This window comes from Pinus tabuliformis, chromosome 8 (genome assembly GCF_031772625.1).
Source record: "Pinus tabuliformis cultivar Carrire ecotype Pingquan chromosome 8, CPIR1, whole genome shotgun sequence".
NCBI classification, from domain to species: domain Eukaryota; kingdom Viridiplantae; phylum Streptophyta; class Pinopsida; order Pinales; family Pinaceae; genus Pinus; species Pinus tabuliformis.
Window position 1 is genome coordinate 651769121 of NC_142294.1, and position 7544 is coordinate 651776664.

A 7544-nucleotide genomic window follows, 5' to 3' on the forward strand; every position below is an offset into this window, starting at 1 on the left:
ACAAGTGATCAAGAGGCTCATTGGGGATTGAAAATTGATAAAGGGAAAAATTAGAGAAACACCTTGGGAGTAAGATTTATGTACGACCCATTTTAGATAAGAGATTCAAACCAGATACAATGGGCTCAGCTTTTCATCTGGCCCTCCTTCTAGTGCCAATGTTGATAGTGCTAGAAATCTATCAACCAAGGGGTCTCCCCGATGTGAATTCCCAATTATACCTCACACTGTTTGGTTTAGGAGCCCCATATGGAATATCAGCCCAGTTAGCATATATCTCAAAGATATGCCTTGGATCTAACTGTCAACACAAGAGAAGGATGTAATGGTGTCTTCGAAAAGCGAGGAGGTGTGCCTAGTGAGTGTTCAGTTGTAAATGTGTCAAGGTTCTTCTACTATGGAGAGGGGAGAAAAGTGAGCCTCTAAGTGAGAGGTAGTAGTACAACCCAAGAAGAGATGCACATGAACCAGAAGGATCTATCTAACATCCAGCGGAATAGTCCACAGAGGATGCGATGGTCATTACAACAAACAAATGAAGAAATATATGTATAATATCCTGCAAAATAGTACACAAGGATGGGACAACAATAATAACCATTACAATACATTCTCAATAAGTTAAGTACTAAAATAACCGAAATAGTTCAACTATCTTAGCACATGTGAAAACAAACATGAAATAAAAACATTTGCAGAATAGTATTACAAACATTCATAATCCATGCATGAAGAACATGTTGATCTTGAAGGCTTTTGTCATTAAGTAAAAGTTTTAAGATGCATGTTTACAATGTACATCACTAGCTCCAGTAGTGGAACATTGGAGCCACTCCTTGCTCCTCAAAGAACTAGCTTATCTCTCAAATGCCTTGTGGGAGGAGCCAAGGTGAAAAGTCCTTTACCCATACAATGAGGGAGTATATATAACAAAGGGTGACTCTTTGACTACCCTCGTGACAATTTGACTTCCTATGACTTTTCAACTTAGATGACTCTTTACATTCCATGCGTGTCCTTTAGACTTCCACTTTACAATACATTTGAATACAATATACATGATCCATAATAGTGATGTGGCATATGGCCACTCATGACATGACATGACATGACACTACTGACATGGATTGCTCGTTGATGTGGAAATGTCAGTCATTGTTGCTTCTAAGAGGTGGATATCTTCTTGAAGAAGCTTTCTCTTCACCTTTCCATGGCTTGGTGATTCGTAATATTCAATGATCTTCAATCTTAGATAGTGGTTGCAAACTTGTGTCCCTTTGCTTTCTCTTGATTGATCAACTTATGAGTTCAGCTACAAGAGATTCTTTAGGCATGCTTTCCTCCTTCTTCTCCTTCTCCATCAACTTACTATGACATGATAGGGTACATGTTCCTGCAATTCACTCATGACGAGATGACATCAATCCGAAAACCTCCTTGTCTAAGATGATCCATTATGATCCATCAACTGAGCCCAGGATAGGTGACAAGCTAGGAAAGGAGCTCAGTAAATGTGCATTGTGTAGTTCCAACAGTCAAGGGAGAGCTTGAGCTCTAAGATTGTGCAGTGCGCAACTTCGGGAGGCCTGAAGGACAAGACTCTGCAGTTTCTGGAGACAATGGGGTCTGGCTAAGGGAATGGACATTGGGAAAGCCAACTGCGTAGTTTTGGATGTCAAGGGAGGTTGGGATTCTATGCTAGTAGCCAGGGGAAGAGCTTGAGGCTTGGAGATGAAAAATGTGTAGTTCAAGGCACGCTGGGGGGGACATAACTGCACAATTATGGGGGTCAAGGTCATGAGTCAGGCACAGGAATTGTGCAGTGCAATACCCTAGGAGACAGGGATTGTGCATTGCACGTTTCCAAGCGGTAAGGTCACAACTTAGAGGGCTAAGACTGCACAGTGCATAGTTCATTTGGGGCTTGGTGAAGCTAAGTTTCTTGGTCGGGAAGATTTTCCGAAAATGGTTAAGTGTGGGATAAGTGATGAACTGTGATGAATCTTAACTTTGATCACACACTTAGCATACTTTGATGACATGACAACATAGATCATCTGAGCACTTGAACAAAGCATATCACTCCATGTGATTGCCTTATGACAAGATACGACAAGTGCGACACTTCAGATAGACTTTACGACGACCGTGACAACACTTGTGCGACAATGCTCAAGGCTTTGTGTATGTGTGTGACAGATGTTTACATAGTTAGAAAAACTCATATATACAAAGACAAACCTTTGAAACCATCATAATAGGCTTGCAAACATTGCACGACATCTAAAGATGCCAAAAGACAACAGTTAATCCAACATGCAAAAGGGACCAAAGCACTACAAGAGAGTTCATGAAATAAGCTCTATTGTTTGTGACAACAATATAAAAGACCAAGGAAGGTTCTAAAATTGAGTGTAAGCCAAAATTTTGGAGGGTGTTGCAACATATACAACACTTCCATATACCACAAGAAAGATATTTTAGTTCTATATCCATCTGAGTAGCTACCAACAACTACTAAGATGATATTCTGACTTGGAATTGGCTCAAAAGTCTTTGCACATTTACCATTATTCTTACATCCACATGTTCCTATCTCATCATCTTCTTTACCTTTTGCATCAATGGAAACATATTTCTAACATTCCCCCCCCTTTAGCATTGATGGCAACACCATAAGCAATAAGCATATAGAAACACCACAAAAACACAAGGATAATTGCTAAGTGTACTTCTCTTTCCTCTCATACTCTCCTTATTCTTCTCCCCGTGTGGATTCCCCCCCCCCCCCCCCCCCCCCCCCCCCCCACAACAACATGATGCACTTCTCCTTTGGTGTATTTCTCCTTTTGTGGTGTACCTCTCACCCTTCCTTTTTGTTTGAGGTACTTTTCCCCCTTTTACTTCAATGGAAAAGAAACTAATATGCACCTCTTGCAAACAATCTCCCCCTATCTTATTGATCCTATGGACCTAACAACTTTCTTTTGATATTCTAAATGCTTGTTGGTTTCCTTTCTTCCTCTTGAGGAAAATCTAGTGGAGAGAGGCAAGAGGAACTAATCCCAATATTTTCCTTTAACTACTTAAATTGATCTCGTGGGAGAGGTTTGTGAATATATCAGCTACATGCTCTTTTGTTGGTACATACTACAACTTGACTGATATAGATTTATGAAGGAATGAAATAAAATATAGATATAAGTGGAAACATATATCTACAGTGAAAACAAAACTTTAATTCATTAATAACAAAGTACTGAAAAATGTTTACATGCAGAATGGAAATAAACTATCTCGGGTGATGGTAGCTTATCTCTGAGAATAGATGTGGAGGCTACATGGTTTCTGAACTATGTTACAATGAGGCTTTGAGGAATTTTTATTATTGAGAAACAATGAAAAACCCTAGACAAGCAAAAACCGAACCCTAGGAGATGAAGCACCAAAAGTTTGTGGTTAGTTGGTACATCAACTTCCTAGGGTCATAACTTTGGCATATGATCTCCGTTTGATGCGCACAATACCTAATTAGAAATATATATCGAAGGAAAACAACTTTGGACCACAAAGCTCCACAAATGTAGAAAATGTTTCGAGTTTTCCAAAAAAACATTGTTTAGGACCTCAAAATGGCTCTCAAAGTTAAGGACCCTAAAAACTACCAAAAATAGTAAATTGTGCTACAATCAAGGAAACTAAAAGAAAAAATGGTGGGGTTCCAAGTGGAATAGACAGGTGGCCACCAATATCCACTTGGATCAGTCCTTCCCCCTTAGAAATCAATGGTCCCCATTGCGTTGAGTGCCTCCAACAGATGGGGAAACTTCTGCTGAACTTGGTCCCTAGTGAACCATTTTCCTTGGTGCAAGAGTTGGCAAACTTTGAAAACCCAATACAATTTGATCTTCTTCTAGGGAGTGTTCTTGATCTGTTTGTCCATGATCCGATCATTTGTGGCCTCATCCATGTAGTATGGGTTTAGATCTATTGGTGTTAGTTGTTCTGCAATGTTTCATGTGTCCAACAATGGTGGAAAGTATGGTCGAAGGCGGTCCACATTGAACATTGGGTGCAGGCCAAGGAATGGGGGAATATTGAGCTCAAAATAATTGTCTCCCATAGCCTTGGTGATGGTGTAAGCCTTGTATCGAAGTTTTTTGAGCTTCCAATGGGCTCCGGCAAGGTGTCCTTTTTGCAAATGCAACCAAACTTTGTCGCCCACCTGAAACTTGTGTGGTACCCAATGTTGATCATATCGCTACTTGTACTTGGTATTGGAATTATCCAATATTTCATGCACATGCTAGCAGATGTGTTGGATGCGTTCAATAAACCATGTTTCTTTATCAACCTCAAATAGTACATGTGCAGATTTTGTCTGTGTATTCGCATGAGGCATGGAAACATCAATCAGACACAATGGCTGAAATCCCATACCCACTTGAAAAGGACTATGGCCAGTCGAGCTATGGAGAAATCTGTTATAACTGTGTTTCACATAAGGAAGGCTCTCATCCTAGGTTCATGGATGCTTGTAGTTGTACATACGTAGTATGTGCACTATCATCATGTTGATGACCTTTGTCTGGTGGTCAGCCTAGGGATGGAATGTAGTCGACTTGGTGAACTTGGTGTCCAATAATGTCCAAAATGTGCTTAGGAACCTGCTATCCTGATATGATATAATGGCCTGAGAGATCCCAAAATGTACCCATACTCGTTCAAAGAAGAGTTTGGCAGAGTCCTCTGTTGTGATACTCTTCTTGCAAGCTGCTAATATAGCCATCTTAGAAAAAAAATTCTACAACCACAAATACACAGTCATCACCATGCTTGGTAGAAGGGAGGCCTGATAGATAGTCCATGGAGATGGATTCCTAGGGCTATCTTGGAAAAGGGAGAGGAGTGTACATGCCTTGCTTCTTGATGGTTGAATTGGTGATGGAAAAGGCAGTGATGAATCTGATATATTTTCCAATGTCTTATTAGAGTTTTGGCCAATAAAAATACTTTTGTAGTAGGGTGACAGTTTTCTCCACGCCAAAGTGTCCTGTGACCCAATTATAGTGTGCCTCCCAAATCTGTGTGGAACTCTCACTTCAAGGAACAAAAAGTTGGCCCAGGTAGCATAATAAGGCATCCTAGAGGTGGAAATATGGAACTTTCTTGTATCCACCAGCATCTGCTATTTGGTGGCGAACTCTGAATCATTTTGGTACAGTTGCGGTTATCTGGAGGTCTTATGTCCACAAGAGGTTAGAATAATAGTCAGTGTTGTAACTGGGGGTCAACTCCACCGGGGTATTGTCCAACCCTGCTAGCAGCAAAGCAACACTAGAGATGAAAAATTATACTCTGAAAATCTTAAGCTCACGAGCTACACTACCCTTCCCAAATTGAAACATTGTGATTATGTTGAATCTTATGCTATGTTCAATTGATAAGGTATAGACGGGACCATGTCTGTTTGTGGGGTAAGTGGGAAGGCCAAAGTAATCTACACAAAATGTAGACTAGTCATGATGTCGATCATTTTGTAAATTCCCTTGTGTTGATATAAACTTAATAGGTTGGTGATCTGTGTGGATGACTGTCTCCTTCCCCAGAATGTAATGTTTCCATTTTCGGCACGCCTGCACGATAGAATACATCTCTTTATCATAGGTGGGGTATTTATGAATTGTATTGAAAACTGTCTCACTATGATATGCCACCGGATAACCTTGCTAGGTGAGAACTACACCAATAACATAGTTAGCAGTGTTTGTCTCAATTTCAAATGTTTGTTGCAAGCCTGGTAATGTGAGTATAGGTGCAAAGAAGAGGTGGTGCTTCCGCTCAACAAACGCCTTTTGTTGAGACTTGGACCAAATATATATATATATATATATATATATATATATCCTTCACTTCACCCCTGACTCAAAGGCCAAGTGATATGAGAGAATCCCAACACCAACCTCCGATAAAAATTGGCAAGGCCCAAAAAGCTATGAGGCTATGTTAGAGTGGTCGGGGCTGACCAATCCTAAATGACTTGGATCTTAGAAGGATCTACATTCACGTCTTCCTCATCAATGATGTAACCCAAATATTAGACCCGGCTCATCCCAAAGGTGCATTTCTCCAAGTTCGCACATAGTTTGTGTTGTTGTAGGGTTTGAAGGACTTGCCGAATGTGATGCAGGTGCTCTTACCAACTCTTGTTGAAGATGAGGATGTCATTTAGATATAAAACCATGAAAAAATTGATGAAGGGCCACAGCATGTCATCCATCAGCCTCATAAAGTTGTAGGTATATTTGTCAACCCGAAAGGCATGACCAACCACTCGAAAAGTCCCCTTTTGGATTTGAAGGTAGTCTTACATACATCTGTGGGTTCCAATGGAACTTGGTGATAGCTAGACTTCAAATGGATCTTGCTGAAATACTTTCCCCCCTTGACTTAGTCAAGAAGGTCATCAATCTATGGGATTGGATACCTGTTCCTAACAGTGATTTTGTTAAGTGCCTGATAATAAATGCAGAGCCTCCAAGTTGCATCCTTCTTCTGTACAAGTACAATTGAGCTCCCACAAGGTAAGAACTTGGTGGAATATGCCCCTTTTGTAGTAGCTCCTTGATTTTTCACTTGATCTCTTCATTTTTCCAAAATGGAGTGACTGTATATCATCCCATTGGGTAGAGGTTCTTTGGGAGTCAAATCGATCAGATTCTTGACCTGACAGTGAAAAGGCACCCATGTGGGTGAGGAGAAGATGTCCCGATATTCTTCCACAACCTTATCCACCTGCTTCTGTTGCATGGGGGAACCCTACACATGGGCCATGAATGTGGCAACTATCTTCCCCTTACTTTGAGAGTGAATCAGAAAGAAAACAATTTTCCCAGTTTAGGAGATGATCTTACTGCATTTCTTAGCAGAGATAAAAGAGGTGGTGGTAGGCAAGGCTACCTCTGGTATCTTGTATAACTTATTGCCCAAAGTGATAATAACAGTGTGAGTCTTGGGCTCATACACAACATGACTCTTCCACAAGTATGGTTTCCCCTAATAACACATCGTAAACTTCAAGAGGAGCAACATCACACAATACCTCATCCATGAAGGGCTTGACATTGTAGGGAAGGTGGCACTCCTAGATGATGCAGAGATCTTGTCCTTGGTGGAGACACCCGATGATGTATGGTTGCAGGTGCATTGTGCTAAACAAGCCAAAAAGCTTAATGACGTCTTCTTAAATGAGGTTCTTTTAGCTCTCATTATCAACAAATAACTGCAGCGGAGAACCCTTCACCCATATCTGTGAGTGGAAGAGTCGATCCCCCTCTTCTAGATCTTCAGGCTTAGTCCTTTGGACCTTGGTGGTGGCTGAAGAAAATTTAACCAGAGAGATAATTAAAGTATTTACTACAGAGATAAAATTATAGAGAGAAAAACATTAACACAACAATAATAATAACGCATAAACACAAATTTTTATCTGAGAAAACCCAAACTCCGGGGAAAAACCCAACCCAATGAAATTTCATTAGCCT